Below are 22,763 nucleotides of genomic sequence, written 5' to 3' on the forward strand. Positions count from 1 at the left end.
CACACCATATGCTCCGTTCGTCCCCTGACTCGAAGCAGAAATGGCCGCGGACCCGGGTGCCGTCCATGCGGCCCGCGAGCCCCTCGACCTGCACCTGGCGGTCCCCACTGGATCCAGCCCCGGCGCCGCCACCTGTCTGCCGGTGGGTGTCTCTCCAAAGCTCCATCCGGAAAAAGCCCCCCCTCCACCGTTTCGCCGCGGCCGGGTGCCGGAGAGGGATAGAGGGCCCAGGCCACATGCGCGGGACTGCCGGCCACCAGGGGCGGGGTCCTGAGGTCGGACGGTGGTGTGGGGGCAAGGGTGGAGTTGCTGGGTCTAAGGGGCTTTGCCAACTCAATGGTGGCTCCCACTGGCTTCGGGCCAGCTGCTGTCGGGCAGGAGGGCCGGCCCGGTCTGCGACAGGGCTGCGCCTAGCGCAGCGTGTGCGGTCAGGTGGGATGCACAAGGGACCGCAGGCCCCGGGCCCTGAAGCCTCTGGGGCCACATCCCTGTGAGCGACCTGCGGGATCTGCGGTGGGAGGCCAAGCGCCGAAATGTTTCCTGGGTCCCTCCCACCCTGGCCTGGGTGGTCGCCAACTCCTCTGCCACCGCCTGGTCCCCGAGACTTCCGTTCCCCTGCCTAGGTGGGCGGCGGGGCCCTGCCGGGGCGGGCGGGCCACTGGGCCGGCGGTAAGGCCCAAGAGCCTGCTAAGCTGCACCTCAAGTGGAAGCCCGCGACCCCCCCAGTGTGTACGGCCAAACCACCCTAGACGGGCCCGATCTCGACTCGATCTCGGAAGCTAAGCAGGGTTGGGCCTGGTTAGTAGTTGGATGGCAGACCTCCCGGACGGGAGAGCTCCTGGGAACGCCAGGTGCTGTAGGCTTTTTGCCTCCCGCTACACACCTTCTCATTTTGTAGACCGCGGCGGTCGTGGCGTCGGCGGCGGTGGCGGCAGCGGTGGCGGCGGTGGTGGCGGCGGCCGTCTCCGCCCCCGCCGGGTACCGCTGCAGGCCCCACCTCCTCAGGACCCTCCCACCACAGCAAGCGTCTGATGGGGCGCTCCCCGCCTGCCTGAGCGGCCAGGCGGCCAGAAGGCGTCCCTGGAAGGCAGCGGCAAACCATATGCTCCGTTCGTCCCCTGACTCGAAGCAGACATGGCCGCGGACCCGGGTGCCGTCCATGCGGCCCGCGAGCCCCTCGACCTGCACCTGGCGGTCCCCACTGGAGCCCAGCCCCGGCGCCGCCACCTGTCTGCCGGTGGGTGTCTCTCCACAGCTCCATCCGGAAAAAGCCCCCCCTCCACCGTTTCGCCGCGGCCGTGTGCCGGAGAGGGATAGAGGGCCCAGGCCGCTTCCGCGGGCCTGCCGGCCACCTGGGGCGGGGTCCTGAGCTCGGACGGTGGTGTGGGGGCAAGGGGGGCGTTGCTGGGTAAGGGGCTTTGCTAACGCAAAGGTGGCTCCCACTGGCTTCGGGCCAGCTGCTATCGGGCAGGAAGGCTGGCCCGGTCTGCGACAGGGCAGCGCCTAGCGCAGCGTGGGCGGGCAGGTGGGATGCCCAAGGGACCGCAGTCCCCGGGCCCTGAAGCCTCCGGGGCCACATCCTTGTGAGCGACCTGCGGGATCTGGGGTGGGAGGCCAAGCGCCGAAACGTTTGCTGGGTCCCGCCCGCCCTGGGCTGGGTGGTCGCCAACACCTCCGCCACCACCCGATCACCGAGACCTCCGTTCCTCTGCCTAGGTGGCCGGCGGGGCCCTGCCAGGGCGGGTGGGCCGCTAGGCTGGCAGTAAGGCCCAAGGGCCTGCTAAGCTGCGCCTCAAGAGGCAGCCCACGACCCACTGACACCTACTACCAAAGCAGCCTAGACGGGCCCGATCAAGTCTGGATCTCGGAAGCTAAGCAGGGTCGGGCCTGTTTCGAACTTGGATGGGAGACGTCCTGGCTGGGAGAGCTCCTGGGAATACCGGGTGCTGTAGGCTTTTTGCCTCTCGCTCCGCTTTCTCCTTTTGTCGCCCGCGGTGGCGGCGATGGTGGCGGCGGTGGTGGAGGCAGCCGTCTCCGCCCCTGTCAGGTACCGCTGCAGGCCCCACCTCCTCAGGCCCCTGCCACCACAGCAAGCGTCTGATGGGGCACTCCCCACCTGCCTGACCGGCCAGGCGGCCAGAAGGCGTCCCTGGAAGGCAGCGGCACACCAGCTGCTCCGGGTGGCGGCCTGACGTCACCCAGACATGGCCGCGGACCCGGGTGCCGTCCGTTCGGCCCCCGAGCCCCACGAGCTGCAGCTGGCCGCAGCCACTGGAGCCCAGCCCCGGCGCCGCCACCTGTCTTCCGGGGTGTCTCTCCACAGCTCCATCCGGAAAAAGCCCCCCTCCACCGTTTCGCCGCGGCCGTGTGCCGGAGAGGGATAGAGGGCCCAGGCCGCTTCCGCAGGCCTGCCGGCCACCTGGGCCGGGGTACAGAGCTCGGACGGTGGTGTGGGGGCAAGGGTGGCGTTGCTGGGTCTAAGGGGCTTTGCCAACTCAACGGTGGCTCCCACTGGCTTCAGGCCAGCTGCTGTCGGGCAGGAAGGCCGGCCCGGTCTGCGACAGGGCTGCGCCTAGCGCAGCGAGAGCAGGCAGGTGAGATGCCCAAAGGACCGCAGGCCCCGGGCCCTGAAGCCTCCGGGGCCACATCCTTGTGAGCGACCTGCGGGATCTGGGGTGGGAGGCCAAGCGACGAAACGTTTCCTGGGTCCCGCCCGCCCTGGGCTGGGTGGTCGCCAACACCTCGCGCCCGCAACCGGTCCCCGAGACCTCCGTTCCTCTGCCTAGACGGGCGGCGGGGCCCTGCCAGGGCGGGCGGGCCGCTGGGCTTGCGGTAAGGCGCAAGGGCCTGCTAAGCTGCGCCTCAAGAGGCAGCCCGCGACCCACTGACACCTACTGCCAAAGCAGCCTAGACGGGCCCAATCAAGTCTGGATCTCGGAAGCTAAGCAGGGTCGGGCCTGGTTAGAACTTGGATGGGAGACCTCCTGGATGGGAGAGCTCCTGGGAATGCCGGGTGCTGTACGCTTTTTGCCTCCCGCTCCGCTTTCTCCTTTTGTCGCCCGCGGTGTCAGTGGCGGCGGCCGTCTCCACGCCTGCTGGGTACCAGGTACCACTGCAGGCCCCACCTCCTCTGGCCCCTCCCACCACAGCAAGCGTCTGATGGGGCACTCCCCACCTGCCTGACTGGCCAGGCGGCCAGAAGGCGTCCCTGGAAGGCAGCGGCACACCAGACGCTCCAGGGGCGGCCTGACGTCACCCAGACATGGCCGCGGACCCGGGTGCCGTCCGTTCGGTCCGTGAGCCCCGCGAGCTACACCTGGCCGCAGCCACAGGAGCCCAGGCCCGGCTCCACCACCTGTCTTCCAGGGTGTCTCTCCACAGCTCCATCCGGAAAAAGCACCCCCTCCGCCGCTTCGCCTCGGCCGTGGGCGGGAGCAGGATCGAGGGCCCAGGCCGCTTCCCCGGGCCTGCCGGCCCCCTGGGCCGGGGTACAGAGCTCGGACGGTGGTGTGGGGACAAGGGTGGCGTTGCTGGGTCTAAGGGGCTTTGCCAACTCAATGGTGGCTCCCACTGGCTTCGGGCCAGCTGCTGTCGGGCAGGAGGGCCGGCCCGGTCTGCGGCTGGGCTGCGCCTAGCGCAGCGTGGGCGGTCAGGTGGGATGCACAAGGGACCGCAGGCCCCGGGCCCTGAAGCCTCCGGGGCCACATCCCTGTGAGCGACCTGCGGACTCTGCGGTGGGAGGCCAAGCGCCGAAACGTTTCCTGGGTCCCTCCCGCCCTGGGCTGGGTGGTCGCCAACTCCTCTGCCACCGCCTGGTCCCCGAGACCTCCGTTCCCCTGCCTAGGCGGGCGGCGGGGCCCTGCCGGGGCGGGCGGGCCACTGGGCCGGCGGTAAGTCCCAAGCGCCTGCTAAGCTGCGCCTCAAGTGGAAGCCCGCGACCCCCCCAGTGTCTACGGCCAAACCACCCTAGACGGGCCCGATCTCGACTCGATCTCGGAAGCTAAGCAGGGTTGGGCCTGGTTAGTAGTTGGATGGGAGACCTCCCGGACGGGAGAGCTCCTGGGAACGCCAGGTGCTGTAGGCTTTTTGCCTCCCGCTACATACCTTCTCCTTTTGTCGACCGTGGCGGTGGCGGCGGTGGCGGCGGTGGTGGCGGCGGCCGTCTCCGCCCCCGCCGGGTACCGCTGCAGGCCCCACCTCCTCAGGACCCTCCCACCACAGCAAGCGTCTGATGGGGCGCTCCCCGCCTGCCTGAGCGGCCAGGCGGCCAGAAGTCGTCCCTGGAAGGCAGCGGCACACCAGACGCTCCGTTGGTCCCCTGACTCGAAGCAGACATGGCCGCGGACCTGGGTGCCGTCCATGCGGCCCGCGAGCCCCTCGACCTGCACCTGGCGGCCCCCACTGGAGCCCAGCCCCGGCGCCGCCACCTGTCTGCCGGTGGGTGTCTCTCCACAGCTCCATCCGGAAAAAGCCCCCCCTCCACCGTTTCGCCGTGGCCTGGTGCCGGAGAGGGATAGAGGGCGCAGGCCGCTTCCGCGGGCCTGCCGTCCACCTGGGCCGGTGTCCTGAGCTCGGACGGTGGTGTGGAGGCAAGGGTGGCGTTGCTGGGTCTAAGGGGCTTTGCCAACTCAACGGTGGCTCCCACTTCCTTCGGGCCAGCTGCTGTCGGGCAGGAAGGCCGGCCCGGTCTGCGACAGGGCTGCGCCTAGCGCAGCGTGGGCAGTCAGGTGGGATGCCCAAAGGACCGCAGGCCCCGGGCCCTGAAGCCTCCGGGGCCACATCCCTGTGAGCGACCTGCGGGATCCGGGGTGGGAGGCCAAGCGCCGAAACGTTTCCTGGGTCCCTCCCGCCCTGGGCTGGGTGGTCGCCAAAACCTCCGACACCACCTGGTCCCCGAGACCTCCGTTCCTCTGCCTAGGCGGGCGGGCCGCTGGGCTGGCGGTAAGTCCCATGGGCCTGCTAAGCTGCGCCTCAAGAGGCAGCCTGCGACCCACTGACACCTACTGTCAAACCAGCCTAGACGGGCCCGATCAAGTCTGGATCTCGGAAGCTAAGCAGGGTCGGGCCTGGTTCGAACTTGGATGGGAGACCTCCTGGATGGGATAGCTCCTGGGAATACCGGGTGCTGTAGGATTTTTGCCTTCCGCTCCGCTTTCTCCTTTTGTCGCCCGCGGTGGCGGCGGCGGCGGCCGTCTCCGCCCCCGCCGGGTACCAGGTACCGCTGCAGGCCCCACCTCCTCAGGCCCCTCCCACCACAGCAAGCGTCTGATGGGGCACTCCCCACCTGCCAGACCGGCCAGGCGGCCAGAAGGCGTCCCTGGAAGGCAGCGACACACCAGCCGCTCCAGGGGGCGGCCTGACGTCACCCAGACATGGCCGCGGACCCGGGTGCCGTCCGTTCGGCCCGCGAGCCCCGCGAGCTGCACCTGGCCGCAGCCACTGGAGTCCAGCCCCGGCACCGCCACCTGTCTTCCGGGGTGTCTCTCCACAGCTCCATCCGGAAAAAGCACCCCTTCTGCCCCTTCGCCGCGGCCGTGGGCAGGAGCAGGATCGAGGGCCCAGGCCACTTCCCCGGACCTGCCGGCCACCTGGGACGAGGTCCTGAGCTCGGACGGTGGCGTTGGGGCAAGGGTGGCCTTGCTGTGTCTAAGGGGCCGTGCCAACTCAATGGTGGCTCCCAGTGGCTTCGGGCCAGCTGCTGTAGGACAGGAGGGTCGGACCAGTCTGTCTCTGAGCTACGCCTACCACAGCGTGGGCGCGCAGGTGGGATGCCCGAGGCACCGCCGACCCCGGGCCCTGAAGCCTCCGGGGCTACATCCCTGTGAGCGGCCTGTGGGATCTGGGGCGGGGCACGAAGCGCCGAAAAGCTTGCTGTGTCCCACCCGCCCTGCGCTGGGAGATCGCCAACTCCTCTGCCACCCCCCGGTCGCCGAATCCTCCGTTCCCCCACCTAGGCGGGCGGCGGGGCCCTGCCAGGGCGGGCGGGCCGCTGGGCCGGCGGTAAGGCCCAAGGGCCTGCTAAACTGCACCTCAAGAGGCAGCCCGCGACCACCCCAGTGTCTACGGCCAAACCACCCTAGACGGGCCCGATCTCGACTCGATCTCGGAAGCTAAGCAGGGTTGGGCCTGGTTAGTAGTTGGATGGCAGACTTCCCGGACGGGAGAGCTCCCTGGAACGCCAGGTGCTGTAGGCCTTTTGCCTCCCGCTACACACCTTCTCATTTTGTCGACCGCGGCGGTCGTGGCGGTGGCGGCGGTGGTGGCGGCGGCCGTCTCCGCCCCCGCCGGGTACCGCTGCAGGCCCCACCTCCTCAGGACCCTCCCACCACAGCAAGCGTCTGATGGGGCGCTCCCCGCCTGCCTGAGCGGCCAGGCGGCCAGAAGGCGTCCCTGGAAGGCAGCGGCACACCATATGCTCCGTTCGTCCCCTGACTCGAAGCAGAAATGGCCGCGGACCCGGGTGCCGTCCGTTCGGTCCGTGAGCCCCGCGAGCTACACCTGGCCGCAGCCACAGGAGCCCAGGCCCGGCTCCACCACCTGTCTTCCAGGGTGTCTCTCCACAGCTCCATCCGGAAAAAGCACCCCCTCCGCCGCTTCGCCTCGGCCGTGGGCGGGAGCAGGATCGAGGGCCCAGGCCGCTTCCCCGGGCCTGCCGGCCCCCTGGGCCGGGGTACAGAGCTCGGACGGTGGTGTGGGGGCAAGGGTGGCGTTGCTGGGTCTAAGGGGCTTTGCCAACTCAATGGTGGCTCCCACTGGCTTCGGGCCAGCTGCTGTCGGGCAGGAGGGCCGGCCCGGTCTGCGGCTGGGCTGCGCCTAGCGCAGCGTGGGCGGTCAGGTGGGATGCACAAGGGACCGCAGGCCCCGGGCCCTGAAGCCTCCGGGGCCACATCCCTGTGAGCGACCTGCGGACTCTGCGGTGGGAAGCCAAGCGCCGAAACGTTTCCTGGGTCCCTCCCGCCCTGGGCTGGGTGGTCGCCAACTCCTCTGCCACCGCCTGGTCCCCGAGACCTCCGTTCCCCTGCCTAGGCGGGCGGCGGGGCCCTGCCACGGCGGGCGGGCCACTGGGCCGGCGGTAAGTCCCAAGCGCCTGCTAAGCTGCGCCTCAAGTGGAAGCCCGCGACCCCCCCAGTGTCTACGGCCAAACCACCCTAGACGGGCCCGATCTCGACTCGATCTCGGAAGCTAAGCAGGGTTGGGCCTGGTTAGTAGTTGGATGGGAGACCTCCCGGACGGGAGAGCTCCTGGGAACGCCAGGTGCTGTAGGCTTTTTGCCTCCCGCTACACACCTTCTCCTTTTGTCAACCGTGGCGGTCGTGGCGGTGGCGGCGGTGGCGGCGGTGGTGGCGGCGGCCGTCTCCGCCCACGCCGGGTACCGCTGCAGGCCCCACCTCCTCAGGACCCTCCCACCACAGCAAGCGTCTGATGGGGCGCTCCCCGCCTGCCTGAGCGGCCAGGCGGCCAGAAGTCGTCCCTGGAAGGCAGCGGCACACCAGACGCTCCGTTGGTCCCCTGACTCGAAGCAGACATGGCCGCGGACCCGGGTGCCGTCCGTTCGGCCCGCGAGCCCCGCGAGCTGCACCTGGCCGCAGCCACTGGAGTCCAGCCCCGGCACCGCCACCTGTCTTCCGGGGTGTCTCTCCACAGCTCCATCCGGAAAAAGCACCCCTTCTGCCCCTTCGCCGCAGCCGTGGGCAGGAGCAGGATCGAGGGCCCAGGCCACTTCCCCGGACCTGCCGGCCACCTGGGACGAGGTCCTGAGCTCGGACGGTGGCGTCGGGGCAAGGGTGGCCTTGCTGTGTCTAAGGGGCCGTGCCAACTCAATGGTGGCTCCCAGTGGCTTCGGGCCAGCTGCTGTAGGACAGGAGGGTCGGACCAGTCTGCCTCTGAGCTACGCCTACCACAGCGTGGGCGCGCAGGTGGGATGCCCGAGGCACCGCCGACCCCGGGCCCTGAAGCCTCCGGGGCTACGTCCCTGTGAGCGGCCTGTGGGATCTGGGGCGGGGCACGAAGCGCCGAAAAGCTTGCTGTGTCCCACCCGCCCTGCGCTGGGAGGTTGCCAACTCCTCCGCCACCCCCCGGTCGCCGAAACCTCCGTTCCCCCGCCTAGGCGGGCGGCGGGGCCCTGCCAGGGCGGGCGGGCCGCTGGGCCGGCGGTAAGGCCCAAGGGCCTGCTAAACTGCACCTCAAGAGGCAGCCCGCGACCACCCCAGTGTCTACGGCCAAACCACCCTAGACGGGCCCGATCTCGACTCGATCTCGGAAGCTAAGCAGGGTTGGGCCTGGTTAGTAGTTGGATGGCAGACTTCCCGGACGGGAGAGCTCCCTGGAACGCCAGGTGCTGTAGGCCTTTTGCCTCCCGCTACACACCTTCTCATTTTGTCGCCCGCGGCGGTCGTGGCGGTGGCGGCGGTGGTGGCGGCGGCCGTCTCCGCCCCCGCCGGGTACCGCTGCAGGCCCCACCTCCTCAGGACCCTCCCACCACAGCAAGCGTCTGATGGGGCGCTCCCCGCCTGCCTGAGCGGCCAGGCGGCCAGAAGTCGTCCCTGGAAGGCAGCGGCACACCAGACGCTCCGTTGGTCCCCTGACTCGAAGCAGACATGGCCGCAGACCTGGGTGCCGTCCATGCGGCCCGCGAGCCCCTCGACCTGCACCTGGCGGCCCCCACTGGAGCCCAGCCCCGGCGCCGCCACCTGTCTGCCGGGGGGTGTCTCTCCACAGCTCCATCCGGAAAAAGCCCCCCCTCCACCGTTTCGCCGTGGCCTGGTGCCGGAGAGGGATAGAGGGCGCAGGCCGCTTCCGCGGGCCTGCCGTCCACCTGGGCCGGTGTCCTGAGCTCGGACGGTGGTGTGGAGGCAAGGGTGGCGTTGCTGGGTCTAAGGGGCTTTGCCAACTCAACGGTGGCTCCCACTTCCTTCAGGCCAGCTGCTGTCGGGCAGGAAGGCCGGCCCGGTCTGCGACAGGGCTGCGCCTAGCGCAGCGTGGGCAGTCAGGTGGGATGCCCAAAGGACCGCAGGCCCCGGGCCCTGAAGCCTCCGGGGCCACATCCCTGTGAGCGACCTGCGGGATCCGGGGTGGGAGGCCAAGCGCCGAAACGTTTCCTGGGTCCCTCCCGCCCTGGGCTGGGTGGTCGCCAAAACCTCCGACACCACCTGGTCCCTGAGACCTCCGTTCCTCTGCCTAGGCGGGCGGGCCGCTGGGCTGGCGGTAAGTCCCATGGGCCTGCTAAGCTGCGCCTCAAGAGGCAGCCTGCGACCCACTGACACCTACTGTCAAACCAGCCTAGACGGGCCCGATCAAGTCTGGATCTCGGAAGCTAAGCAGGGTCGGGACTGGTTCGAACTTGGATGGGAGACCTCCTGGATGGGAGAGCTCCTGGGAATACCGGGTGCTGTAGGATTTTTGCCTTCCGCTCCGCTTTCTCCTTTTGTCGCCCGCGGTGGCGGCGGCGGCGGCCGTCTCCGCCCCCGCCGGGTACCAGGTACCGCTGCAGGCCCCACCTCCTCAGGCCCCTCCCACCACAGCAAGCGTCTGATGGGGCACTCCCCACCTGCCAGACCGGCCAGGCGGCCAGAAGGCGTCCCTGGAAGGCAGCGACACACCAGCCGCTCCAGGGGGCGGCCTGACGTCACCCAGACATGGCCGCGGAACCGGGTGCCATCCGTTCGGCCCGCGAGCCCCGCGAGCTGCACCTGGCCGCAGCCACTGGAGTCCAGCCCCGGCACCGCCACCTGTCTTCCGGGGTGTCTCTCCACAGCTCCATCCGGAAAAAGCACCCCTTCTGCCCCTTCGCCGCAGCCGTGGGCAGGAGCAGGATCGAGGGCCCAGGCCACTTCCCCGGACCTGCCGGCCACCTGGGACGAGGTCCTGAGCTCGGACGGTGGCGTCGGGGCAAGGGTGGCCTTGCTGTGTCTAAGGGGCCGTGCCAACTCAATGATGGCTCCCAGTGGCTTCGGGCCAGCTGCTGTAGGACAGGAGGGTCGGACCAGTCTGCCTCTGAGCTACGCCTACCACAGCGTGGGCGCGCAGGTGGGATGCCCGAGGCACCGCCGACCCCGGGCCCTGAAGCCTCCGGGGCTACGTCCCTGTGAGCGGCCTGTGGGATCTGGGGCGGGGCACGAAGCGCCGAAAAGCTTGCTGTGTCCCACCCGCCCTGCGCTGGGAGGTCGCCAACTCCTCCGCCACCCCCCGGTCGCCGAAACCTCCGTTCCCCCGCCTAGGCGGGTGGCGGGGCCCTGCCAGGGCGGGCGGGCCGCTGGGCCGGCGGTAAGGCCCAAGGGCCTGCTAAACTGCACCTCAAGAGGCAGCCCGCGACCACCCCAGTGTCTACGGCCAAACCACCCTAGACGGGCCCGATCTCGACTCGATCTCGGAAGCTAAGCAGGGTTGGGCCTGGTTAGTAGTTGGATGGCAGACTTCCCGGACGGGAGAGCTCCCTGGAACGCCAGGTGCTGTAGGCCTTTTGCCTCCCGCTACACACCTTCTCATTTTGTCGACCGCGGCGGTCGTGGCGGTGGCGGCGGTGGTGGCGGCGGCCGTCTCCGCCCCCGCCGGGTACCGCTGCAGGCCCCACCTCCTCAGGACCCTCCCACCACAGCAAGCGTCTGATGGGGCGCTCCCCGCCTGCCTGAGCGGCCAGGCGGCCAGAAGTCGTCCCTGGAAGGCAGCGGCACACCATATGCTCCGTTCGTCCCCTGACTCGAAGCAGAAATGGCCGCGGACCCGGGTGCCGTCCATGCGGCCCGCGAGCCCCTCGACCTGCACCTGGCGGTCCCCACTGGAGCCCAGCCCCGGCGCCGCCACCTGTCTGCCGGTGGGTGTCTCTCCACAGCTCCATCCGGAAAAAGCCCCCCCTCCACCGTTTCGCCGCGGCCGTGTGCCGGAGAGGGATAGAGGGCCCAGGCCGCTTCCGCGGGCCTGCCGGCCACCTGGGGCGGGGTCCTGAGCTCGGACAGTGGTGTGGGGGCAAGGGGGGCGTTGCTGGGTAAGGGGCTTTGCTAACGCAAAGGTGGCTCCCACTGGCTTCGGGCCAGCTGCTATCGGGCAGGAAGGCTGGCCCGGTCTGCGACAGGGCAGCGTCTAGCGCAGCGTGGGCGGGCAGGTGGGATGCCCAAGGGACCGCAGTCCCCGGACCCTGAAGCCTCCGGGGCCACATCCTTGTGAGCGACCTGCGGGATCTGGGGTGGGAGGCCAAGCGCCGAAACGTTTGCTGGGTCCCGCCCGCCCTGGGCTGGGTGGTCGCCAACACCTCCGCCACCACCCGATCACCGAGACCTCCGTTCCTCTGCCTAGGTGGCCGGCGGGGCGCTGCCAGGGTGGGCGGGCCGATAGGCTGGCGGTAAGGCCCAAGGGCCTGCTAAGCTGCGCGTCAAGAGGCAGCCCGCGACCCACCGACACCTACTACCAAAGCAGCCTAGACGGGCCCGATCAAGTCTGGATCTCGGAAGCTAAGCAGGGTCGGGCCTGTTTCGAACTTGGATGGGAGACGTCCTGGCTGGGAGAGCTCCTGGGAATACCGGGTGCTGTAGGCTTTTTGCCTCTCGCTCCGCTTTCTCCTTTTGTCGCCCGCGGTGGCGGCGATGGTGGCGGCGGTGGTGGAGGCAGCCGTCTCCGCCCCTGTCAGGTACCGCTGCAGGCCCCACCTCCTCAGGCCCCTGCCACCACAGCAAGCGTCTGATGGGGCACTCCCCACCTGCCTGACCGGCCAGGCGGCCAGAAGGCGTCCCTGGAAGGCAGCGGCACACCAGCTGCTCCGGGTGGCGGCCTGACGTCACCCTGACGTGGCCGCGGACCCGGGTGCCGTCCGTTCGGCCCCCGAGCCCCACGAGCTGCAGCTGGCCGCAGCCACTGGAGCCCAGCCCCGGCGCCGCCACCTGTCTTCCGGGGTGTCTCTCCACAGCTCCATCCGGAAAAAGCCCCCCTCCACCGTTTCGCCGCGGCCATGTGCCGGAGAGGGATAGAGGGCCCAGGCCGCTTCCGCAGGCCTGCCGGCCACCTGGGCCGGGGTACAGAGCTCGGACGGTGGTGTGGGGGCAAGGGTGGCGTTGCTGGGTCTAAGGGGCTTTGCCAACTCAACGGTGGCTCCCACTGGCTTCAGGCCAGCTGCTGTCAGGCAGGAAGGCCGGCCCGGTCTGCGACAGGACTGCGCCTAGCGCAGCGAGGGCAGGCAGGTGAGATGCCCAAAGGACCGCAGGCCCCGGGCCCTGAAGCCTCCGGGGCCACATCCTTGTGAGCGACCTGCGGGATCTGGGGTGGGAGGCCAAGCGACGAAACGTTTCCTGGGTCCCGCCCGTCCTGGGCTGGGTGGTCGCCAACACCTCGCGCCAGCAACCGGTCCCCGAGACCTCCGTTCCTCTGCCTAGACGGGCGGCGGGGCCCTGCCAGGGCGGGCGGGCCGCTGGGCTTGCGGTAAGGCGCAAGGGCCTGCTAAGCTGCGCCTCAAGAGGCAGCCCGCGACCCACTGACACCTACTGCCAAAGCAGCCTAGACGGGCCCAATCAAGTCTGGATCTCGGAAGCTAAGCAGGGTCGGGCCTGGTTAGAACTTGGATGGGAGACCTCCTGGATGGGAGAGCTCCTGGGAATGCCGGGTGCTGTACGCTTTTTGCCTCCCGCTCCGCTTTCTCCTTTTGTCGCCCGCGGTGTCAGTGGCGGCGGCCGTCTCCACGCCTGCTGGGTACCAGGTACCACTGCAGGCCCCACCTCCTCTGGCCCCTCCCACCACAGCAAGCGTCTGATCGGGCACTCCCCACCTGCCTGACTGGCCAGGCGGCCAGAAGGCGTCCCTGGAAGGCAGCGGCACACCAGACGCTCCAGGGGCGGCCTGACGTCACCCAGACATGGCCGCGGACCCGGGTGCCGTCCGTTCGGTCCGTGAGCCCCGCGAGCTACACCTGGCCGCAGCCACAGGAGCCCAGGCCCGGCTCCACCACCTGTCTTCCAGGGTGTCTCTCCACAGCTCCATCCGGAAAAAGCACCCCCTCCGCCGCTTCTCCTCGGCCGTGGGCGGGAGCAGGATCGAGGGCCCAGGACGCTTCCCCGGGCCTGCCGGCCCCCTGGGCCGGGGTACAGAGCTCGGACGGTGGTGTGGGGGCAAGGGTGGCGTTGCTGGGTCTAAGGGGCTTTGCCAACTCAATGGTGGCTCCCACTGGCTTCGGGCCAGCTGCTGTCGGGCAGGAGGGCCGGCCCGGTCTGCGGCTGGGCTGCGCCTAGCGCAGCGTGGGCGGTCAGGTGGGATGCACAAGGGACCGCAGGCCCCGGGCCCTGAAGCCTCCGGGGCCACATCCCTGTGAGCGACCTGCGGACTCTGCGGTGGGAGGCCAAGCGCCGAAACGTTTCCTGGGTCCCTCCCGCCCTGGGCTGGGTGGTCGCCAACTCCTCTGCCACCGCCTGGTCCCCGAGACCTCCGTTCCCCTGCCTAGGCGGGCGGCGGGGCCCTGCCGGGGCGGGCGGGCCACTGGGCCGGCGGTAAGTCCCAAGCGCCTGCTAAGCTGCGCCTCAAGTGGAAGCCCGCGACCCCCCCAGTGTCTACGGCCAAACCACCCTAGACGGGCCCGATCTCGACTCGATCTCGGAAGCTAAGCAGGGTTGGGCCTGGTTAGTAGTTGGATGGGAGACCTCCCGGACGGGAGAGCTCCTGGGAACGCCAGGTGCTGTAGGCTTTTTGCCTCCCGCTACACACCTTCTCCTTTTGTCGACCGTGGCGGTCGTGGCGGTGGCGGCGGTGGCGGCGGTGGTGGCGGCGGCCGTCTCCGCCCCCGCCGGGTACCGCTGCAGGCCCCACCTCCTCAGGACCCTCCCACCACAGCAAGCGTCTGATGGGGCGCTCCCCGCCTGCCTGAGCGGCCAGGCGGCCAGAAGTCGTCCCTGGAAGGCAGCGGCACACCAGACGCTCCGTTGGTCCCCTGACTCGAAGCAGACATGGCCGCGGACCTGGGTGCCGTCCATGCGGCCCGCGAGCCCCTCGACCTGCACCTGGCGGCCCCCACTGGAGCCCAGCCCCGGCGCCGCCACCTGTCTGCCACGAGGTGTCTCTCCACAGCTCCATCGAAAAAAATCCCGCCCTCCACCGTTTCGCCGCGGCCAGGTGCAGGAGAGGGATAGAGGGCCCAGGCTACTTCCGCGGGACTGCCGGCCCCTGGGGCGGGGTCCTGAGGTCGGACGTTGGTGTGGGGGCAAGGGTGGCGTTGCTGGGTCTAAGGGGCTTTGCCAACTCAATGGTGGCTCCCACTGGCTTCGGTCCAGCTGCTGTCGGGCAGGAGGGCCGGCCCGGTCTGCGGCTGGTCTGCGGCTAGCGCAGCGTGGGCGGTCACGTGGAATGCACAAGGGACCGCAGGCCCCGGGCCCTGAAGCCTCCGGGGCCACATCCCTGTGAGCGACCTGCGTGATCTGGGGTGGGAGGCCAAGCGCCGAAAAGTTTCCTGGGTCCCTCTCGCCCTGGGCTGATTGGTCGCCAAAACCTCCGACACCACCTGGTCCCCAAGACCTCCATTGCTCTGCCTAGGCGGGCGGCGGGGCCCTGCCTGGGCGGGTGGGCCGCTGGGCTGGCGGTAAGTCCCAAGATCCTGGTAAGCTGCGCCTCAAGAGGCAGCCCGCGACCCACCGACACCTACTGTCAAACCAGCCTAGACGGGCCCGATCAAGTCTGGATCTCGGAAGCTAAGCAGGGTCGGGCCTGTTTCGAACTTGGGTGGGAGACGTCCTGGATGGGAGACCTCCTGGATGGGAGAGCTCCTGGGAATACCGGGTGCTGTAGGATTTTTGCCTTCCGCTCCGCTTTCTCCTTTTGTCGCCCGCGGTGGCGGCGGCGGCGGCCGTCTCCGCCCCCGCCGGGTACCAGGTACCGCTGCAGGCCCCACCTCCTCAGGCCCCTCCCACCACAGCAAGCGTCTGATGGGGCATTCCCCACCTGCCTGACCGGCCAGGCGGCCAGAAGGCGTCCTTGGAAGGCAGCGACACACCAGCCGCTCCAGGGGGCGGCCTGACGTCACCCAGACATGGCCGCGGACCCGGGTGCGCTCCGTTCGGCCCGCGCGCCCCGCGAGCAGCACCTGGCCGCAGCCACTGGATTCCAGCCCCGGCACCGCCACCTGTCTTCCGGGGTGTCTCTCCACAGCTCCATCTGGAAAAAGCACCCCCTCCGCCGCTTTGCCGCGGCCATGGCCGGGAGCAGGATCGAGGGCCCAGGCCGCTTCCCCGGGCCGGCCGGCCACCTGGGGCGGGGTCGTGAGCTCAGACGGTGGCGTCGGGGCAAGGGTGGCCTTGCTGTGTCTAAGGGGCCGTGCCAACTCAATGGTGGCTGCCAGTGGCTTCAGGCCAGCTGCTGTCGGACAAGAGGGTCGGACCAGTCTGCCTCTGGGCTACGCCTACCACAGCGTGGGCGGGCAGGTGGGATGCCCGAGGGACCGCCGACCCCGGGCCCTGAAGCCTCCGGGGCTACGTCCCTGTGAGCGGCCTGTGGGATCTGGGGCAGGGCACGAAGCGCCGAAAAGCTTTCTGTGTCCCACCCGCCCTGGGCTGGGAGGTCGCCAACTCCTCTGCCACACCCCGGTCGCCGAAACATCCGTTCCCCCGCCTAGGCGGGTGGTGGGGCCCTGCGGGGGCGGGCGGGCCAATGGGCCGGCGGTAAGGCCCAAACGCCTGATAAACTGCGCCTCAAGAGACAGCCCGCGACCCCCCCAGTGCCTACGACCAAACCACCCTAGACGGGCACGATCTCGACTCGATCTCGGAAGCTAAGCAGGGTTGGGCCTGGTTAGTAGTTGGATGGGAGACCTCCCGGACGGGAGAGCTCCTGGGAACGCCAGGTGCTGTAGGCTTTTTGCCTCCCGCTACACACCTTCTCCTTTTGTCGACCGCGGCGGTCGTGGCGGTGGCGGCGGCTGTGGTGGCGGTGGTGGCGGCGGCCGTCTCTGCCCCCGCCGGGTACCGCTGCAGGCCCCACCTCCTCAGGACCCTCCCACCACAGCAAGCGTCTGATGGGGCGCTCCCCGCCTGCCTGAGCGGCCAGGCGGCCAGAAGGCGTCCCTGGAAGGCAGGGGCACCCCAGACGCTCCGTTGGTCCCATGACGTTATGCAGACATGGCCGCGGACCCGGGTGCCATCCATTCAGCCCACGAGCCCCTCGACCTGCACCTGGCGGCCCCCACTAGACCCCAGCCCCCGCGCCGCCACCTGTCTGCTAGGGGGTGTCTCTCCACAGCTCCATCCGGAAAAAGCCCCCCCTCCACCGTTTCACCGCGGCCGGGTGCCGGAGAGGGATAGAGGGCGCAGGCCGCTTCCGCGGGACTGCCGGCCACCTGGGGCGGGATCCTGAGGTCGGACGGTGGTGTGGGGGCAAGGGTGGCGTTGCTGGGTGTAAGGGGCTTTGCCAACTCAATGGTGGCTCCCACTGGCTTCGGGCCAGCTGCTGTCGGGCAGGAGGGCCGGACCAGTCTGCGGCTGGGCTGCGCTTAGCGCAGCGTGGGCGGTCAGGTGGGATGCACAAGGGACCGCAGGCCCCGGGCCCTGAAGCCTCCGGGGCCACATCCTTGTGAGCGACCTGCGGGATCTGGGGTGGGAGGCCAAGCGCCGAAACGTTTGTTGGGTCCGCCCGCCCTGGGCTGGGTGGTCGCCAACACCTCCGCCACCACCCGATCACCGAGACCTCCGTTCCTCTGCCTAGGTGGCCGGCGGGGCCCTGCCAGGGCGGGCGGGCCGCTAGGCTGGCGGTAAGGCCCAAGGGCCTGCTAAGCTGCGCCTCAAGAGGCAGCCCGCGACCCACGAACACCTACTACCAAAGCAGCCTAGACGGGCCCGATCAAGTCTGGATCTCGGAAGCTAAGCGGGGTCGGGCCTGTTTCGAACTTGGGTGGGAGACCTCCTGGATGGGAGACCTCCTGGATGGGAGAGCTCCTGGGAATACCGGGTGCTGTAGGCTTTTTGCCTCCCGCTCCGCTTTCTCCTATTGTCGCCCGCGGTGGCGGCGACGGTGGCGGCGGTGGTGGCGGCGGCCGTCTCCGCCCCTGCCGGGTACCGCTGCAGGCCCCACCTCCTCAGGACCCTCCCACCACAGCAAGCGTCTGATGGGGCACTCCCCACCTGCCTGACCGGCCAGGCGGCCAGAAGGCGTCCCTGGAAGGCAGCGGCACACCAGCTGCTCCGGGTGGCGGCCTGACGTCACCCAGACATGGCCGCGGACCCGGGTGCCGTCCGTTCGGCCCGCGAGCTGCACCTGGCCACAGCCACTGGAGCCCAGCCCCGGCGCCGCCACCTGTCTTCCGGGGTGACTCTCCACAGCTCCATCCGGAAAAAGACCCCCTCCACCGTTTCGCCGCGGCCGTGTGCCGGAGAGGGATAGAGGGCCCAGGACGCTTCCGCGGGCCTGCCGGTCACCTGGGCCAGGGTACAGAGCTCGGACGGTGGTGTGGGGGCAAGGGTGGCGTTGCTGGGTCTAAGGGGCTTTGCCAACTCAACGGTGGCTCCCACTGGCTTCGGACCAGCTGCTGTCGGGCAGGAAGGTCGGTCCGCTCTGCGACAGGGCTGCGCCTAGCGCAGCGAGGGCAGGCAGGTGAGATGCCCAAGGGACCGCAGGCCCCAGGCCCTGAAGCCTCCGGGGCCACATCCCTGTGAGCGACCTGCGGACTCTGCGGTGGGAGGCCAAGCGCCGAAACGTTTCCTGGGTCCCTCCCGCCCTGGGCTGGGTGGTCGCCAACTCCTCTGCCACCGCCTGGTCCCCGAGACCTCCGTTCCCCTGCCTAGGCGGGCGGCGGTGCCCTGCCGGGGCGGGCGGGCCACTGGGCCGGCGGTAAGTCCCAAGCGCCTGCTAAGCTGCGCCTCAAGTGGAAGCCCGCGACCCCCCCCCGTGTCTACGGCCAAACCACCCTAGACGGGCCCGATCTCGACTCGATCTCGGAAGCTAAGCAGGGTTGGGCCTGGTTAGTAGTTGGATGGGAGACCTCCCGGACGGGAGAGCTCCTGGGAACGCCAGGTGCTGTAGGCTTTTTGCCTCCCGCTACACACCTTCTCCTTTTGTCGACCGTGGCGGTGGCGGCGGTGGCGGCGGTGGTGGCGGCGGCCGTCTCCGCCCCCGCCGGGTACCGCTGCAGGCCCCACCTCCTCAGGACCCTCCCACCACAGCAAGCGTCTGATGGGGCGCTCCCCGCCTGCCTGAGCGGCCAGGCGGCCAGAAGTCATCCCTGGAAGGCAGCGGCACACCAGACGCTCCGTTGGTCCCCTGACTCGAAGCAGACATGGCCGCGGACCTGGGTGCCGTCCATGCGGCCCGCGAGCCCCTCGACCTGCACCTGGCGGCCCCCACTGGAGCCCAGCCCCGGCGCCGCCACCTGTCTGCCACGAGGTGTCTCTCCACAGCTCCATCGAAAAAAATCCCGCCCTCCACCGTTTCGCCGCGGCCAGGTGCAGGAGAGGGATAGAGGGCCCAGGCTACTTCCGCGGGACTGCCGGCCCCTGGGGCGGGGTCCTGAGGTCGGACGTTGGTGTGGGGGCAAGGGTGGCGTTGCTGGGTCTAAGGGGCTTTGCCAACTCAACGGTGGCTCCCACTGGCTTCGGTCCAGCTGCTGTCGGGCAGGAGGGCCGGCCCGGTCTGCGGCTGGTCTGCGGCTAGCGCAGCATGGGCGGTCACGTGGAATGCACAAGGGACCGCAGGCCCCGGGCCCTGAAGCCTCCGGGGCCACATCCCTGTGAGCGACCTGCGGGATCTGGGGTGGGAGGCCAAGCGCCGAAAAGTTTCCTGGGTCCCTCTCGCCCTGGGCTGAGTGGTCGCCAAAACCTCCGACACCACCCGGTCCCCAAGACCTCCATTGCTCTGCCTAGGCGGGCGGCGGGGCCCTGCCTGGGCGGGTGGGCCGCTGGGCTGGCGGTAATTCCCAAGGTCCTGGTAAGCTGCGCCTCAAGAGGCAGCCCGCGACCCACCGACACCTACTGTCAAACCAGCCTAGACGGGCCCGATCAAGTCTGGATCTCGGAAGCTAAGCAGGGTCGGGCCTGTTTCGAACTTGGGTGGGAGACGTCCTGGATGGGAGACCTCCTGGATGGGAGAGCTCCTGGGAATACCGGGTGCTGTAGGATTTTTGCCTTCCGCTCCGCTTTCTCCTTTTGTCGCCCGCGGTGGCGGCGGCGGCGGCCGTCTCCGCCCCCGCCGGGTACCAGGTACCGCTGCAGGCCCCACCTCCTCAGGCCCCTCCCACCACAGCAAGCGTCTGATGGGGCATTCCCCACCTGCCTGACCGGCCAGGCGGCCAGAAGGCGTCCCTGGAAGGCAGCGACACACCAGCCGCTCCAGGGGGCGGCCTGACGTCACCCAGACATGGCCGCGGACCCGGGTGCGCTCCGTTCGGCCCGCGCGCCCCGCGAGCAGCACCTGGCCGCAGCCACTGGATTCCAGCCCCGGCACCGCCACCTGTCTTCCGGGGTGTCTCTCCACAGCTCCATCTGGAAAAAGCACCCCCTCCGCCGCTTTGCCGCGGCCATGGCCGGGAGCAGGATCGAGGGCCCAGGCCGCTTCCCCAGGCCGGCCGGCCACCTGGGGCGGGGTCGTGAGCTCAGACGGTGGCGTCGGGGCAAGGGTGGCCTTGCTGTGTCTAAGGGGCCGTGCCAACTCAATGGTGGCTGCCAGTGGCTTCGGGCCAGCTGCTGTCGGACAAGAGGGTCGGACCAGTCTGCCTCTGGGCTACGCCTACCACAGCGTGGGCGGGCAGGTGGGATGCCCGAGGGACCGCCGACCCCGGGCCCTGAAGCCTCCGGGGCTACGTCCCTGTGAGCGGCCTGTGGGATCTGGGGCAGGGCACGAAGCGCCGAAAAGCTTTCTGTGTCCCACCCGCCCTGGGCTGGGAGGTCGCCAACTCCTCTGCCACCCCCCGGTCGCCGAAACATCCGTTCCCCCGCCTAGGCGGGTGGTGGGGCCCTGCGGGGGCGGGCGGGCCAATGGGCCGGCGGTAAGGCCCAAACGCCTGATAAACTGCGCCTCAAGAGACAGCCCGCGACCCCCCCAGTGCCTACGACCAAACCACCCTAGACGGGCACGATCTCGACTCGATCTCGGAAGCTAAGCAGGGTTGGGCCTGGTTAGTAGTTGGATGGGAGACCTCCCGGACGGGAGAGCTCCTGGGAACGCCAGGTGCTGTAGGCTTTTTGCCTCCCGCTACACACCTTCTCCTTTTGTCGACCGCGGCGGTCGTGGCGGTGGCGGCGGCTGTGGTGGCGGTGGTGGCGGCGGCCGTCTCTGCCCCCGCCGGGTACCGCTGCAGGCCCCACCTCCTCAGGACCCTCCCACCACAGCAAGCGTCTGATGGGGCGCTCCCCGCCTGCCTGAGCGGCCAGGCGGCCAGAAGGCGTCCCTGGCAGGCAGGGGCACCCCAGACGCTCCGTTGGTCCCATGACGTTATGCAGACATGGCCGCGGACCCGGGTGCCATCCATTCGGCCCACGAACCCCTCGACCTGCACCTGGCGGCCCCCACTAGACCCCAGCCCCCGCGCCGCCACCTGTCTGCTAGGGGGTGTCTCTCCACAGCTCCATCCGGAAAAAGCCCCCCCTCCACCGTTTCACCGCGGCCGGGTTCCGGAGAGGGATAGAGGGCCCAGGCCGCTTCCGCGGGACTGCCGGCCACCTGGGGCGGGATCCTGAGGTCGGACGGTGGTGTGGGGGCAAGGGTGGCGTTGCTGGGTGTAAGGGGCTTTGCCAACTCAATGGTGGCTCCCACTGGCTTCGGGCCAGCTGCTGTCGGGCAGGAGGGCCGGCCCGGTCTGCGGCTGGGCTGCGCCTAGCGCAGCGTGGGCGGTCAGGTGGGATGCACAAGGGACCGCAGGCCCCGGGCCCTGAAGCCTCCGGGGCCACATCCTTGTGAGCGACCTGCGGGATCTGGGGTGGGAGGCCAAGCGCCGAAACGTTTGTTGGGTCCGCCCGCCCTGGGCTGGGTGGTCGCCAACACCTCCGCCACCACCCGATCACCGAGACCTCCGTTCCTCTGCCTAGGTGGCCGGCGGGGCCCTGCCAGGGCGGGCGGGCCGCTAGGCTGGCGGTAAGGCCCAAGGGCCTGCTAAGCTGCGCCTCAAGAGGCAGCCCGCGACCCACGAACACCTACTACCAAAGCAGCCTAGACGGGCCCGATCAAGTCTGGATCTCGGAAGCTAAGCAGGGTCGGGCCTGTTTCGAACTTGGGTGGGAGACCTCCTGGATGGGAGACCTCCTGGATGGGAGAGCTCCTGGGAATACCGGGTGCTGTAGGCTTTTTGCCTCCCGCTCCGCTTTCTCCTTTTTTCACCTGCGGTGGCGGCGTCGGCGGCCGTCTCCGCCCCCGCCGGGTACCAGGTACTGCTGCAGGCCCCTCCCACCACAGCAAGCGTCTGATGGGGCACTCCCTACCTGCCTGACCGGCCAGGCGGCCAGAAGGCGTCCCTGGAAGGCAGCGACACATCAGACGCTCCGGGGGCAGCCTGTCGTCACCCAGACATGGCCGCGGACCTGGGTGCCGTCCGTTCGGCCCGCGAGCCCCGCGAGCTGCACCTGGCCGCAGCCACTGGAGCCCAGCCCCGGCGCCGCCACCTGTCTTCCGGGGTATCTCTCCAAAGCTCCATCCGGAAAAAGCACCCCCTCCGCCGTTTCGCCGCGGCCGTGGGCCGGAGCAGGATCGAGGGCCCAGGCTGCTTCCCGGGCCTGCCGGCCACCTGGGGCGGGGTCCTGAGTTCGGACGGTGGTGTAGGGGCTAGGGTGGCGTTGCTGGGTTAATGGGCTTTGCCAACTCAATGGTGGCTCCCACTGGCTTCGGGCCAGCTGCTGTCGGGCAGGAGGGCCGGCCCGGTCTGTGGCCGGGCTGCGCCTAGCGCAGCGTGGGCGGGCAGGTGGGATGCCCAATGGACCGCAGGCCCCGGGCCCTGAAGCCTCCGGGGCCACATCCTTGTGAGCGATATGCGGGATCTGGGGTGGGAGGCCAAGCACCGAAAAGTTTGCTGGGTCCCGCCCGCCCTGGCCTGGGTGGTCGCCAACACCTTCGCCACCACCCGGTCCCCAAGACCTCCGTTCCTCTGTCCAGGCTGGTGGCGGGGCCCTGCCAGGGTGGGCCGGACGCTGGGCTTGCGGTAAGGCGCAAGGGCCTGCTAAGCTGCGCCTCAAGAGGCAGCCCGCGACCCATCGACACCTACTGCCAAAACAGCCTAGATGGGCCCGATCAAGTCTGGATCTCGGAAGCTAAGCAGGGTCGGGCCTGGTTAGAACTTGGATGGGAGACCTCCTGGATTGGAGAGCTCCTGGGAATACCGAGTGCTGTAGGCTTTTTGCCTCCCGCTCCGCTTTCTCCTGTTGTCACCCATGGCAGCTGCGGTGGCGCCGTCTCCGCCCCGCCGAGTACCAGGTACCACTGCAGGCCCCACCTCCTCAGGCCCCTCCCACCACAGCAAGCATCTGATGGGGCACTCCCCACCTGCCTGACCGGCCAGGCGGCCAGAAGTCTTCCCTGGAAGGTAGCGGCACACCAGACGCTTCGGGGGCGACCTGACGCCACCCAGACATGGCCGCGGACCCAGGTGCCGTCCGTTCGGCCCGCGAGCCCCGCGAGCTGCACCTGGTCGCAGCCACTGGAGCCCAGCCCCGGTGCCGCCACCTGTCTTCTGGGGCATCTCTCCACAGCTCCATCCGGCAAAAGCACCCCCTCCGCCGTTTCGCCGCGGCCGTGGGCGGGAGCCGGATCGAGCGCCCAGGCCGCTTCCCCGGGCCTGCCGGCCACCTGGGGCCGGGTCCTGAGCTTGGACGGTGGCGTGGGGGCGAGGGTGG

At 69.7% G+C, this 22,763-nt stretch overlaps 7 pseudogenes; all 7 read left to right on the top strand.

The window, feature by feature from the left end:
• The first annotated feature begins 3,948 nt into the window (after window positions 1-3,948).
• Window positions 3,949-4,084, top strand: LOC137209572 (5S ribosomal RNA; annotated as a pseudogene).
• Window positions 4,085-6,058: 1,974 nt separating this feature from the next.
• Window positions 6,059-6,194, top strand: LOC137209742 (5S ribosomal RNA; annotated as a pseudogene).
• A 936-nt stretch (window positions 6,195-7,130) lies between these two features.
• Window positions 7,131-7,266, top strand: LOC137209573 (5S ribosomal RNA; annotated as a pseudogene).
• Window positions 7,267-8,211: 945 nt separating this feature from the next.
• Window positions 8,212-8,347, top strand: LOC137209743 (5S ribosomal RNA; annotated as a pseudogene).
• A 1,974-nt stretch (window positions 8,348-10,321) lies between these two features.
• LOC137209744 (5S ribosomal RNA) lies at window positions 10,322-10,457 on the top strand (annotated as a pseudogene).
• A 3,064-nt stretch (window positions 10,458-13,521) lies between these two features.
• Window positions 13,522-13,657, top strand: LOC137209576 (5S ribosomal RNA; annotated as a pseudogene).
• Window positions 13,658-17,840: 4,183 nt separating this feature from the next.
• On the top strand, window positions 17,841-17,976 carry LOC137209577 (5S ribosomal RNA; annotated as a pseudogene).
• The last annotated feature ends 4,787 nt before the right edge of the window (window positions 17,977-22,763 follow it).

This window comes from Pseudorca crassidens, chromosome 16 (genome assembly GCF_039906515.1).
Source record: "Pseudorca crassidens isolate mPseCra1 chromosome 16, mPseCra1.hap1, whole genome shotgun sequence".
NCBI lineage: Eukaryota > Metazoa > Chordata > Mammalia > Artiodactyla > Delphinidae > Pseudorca > Pseudorca crassidens.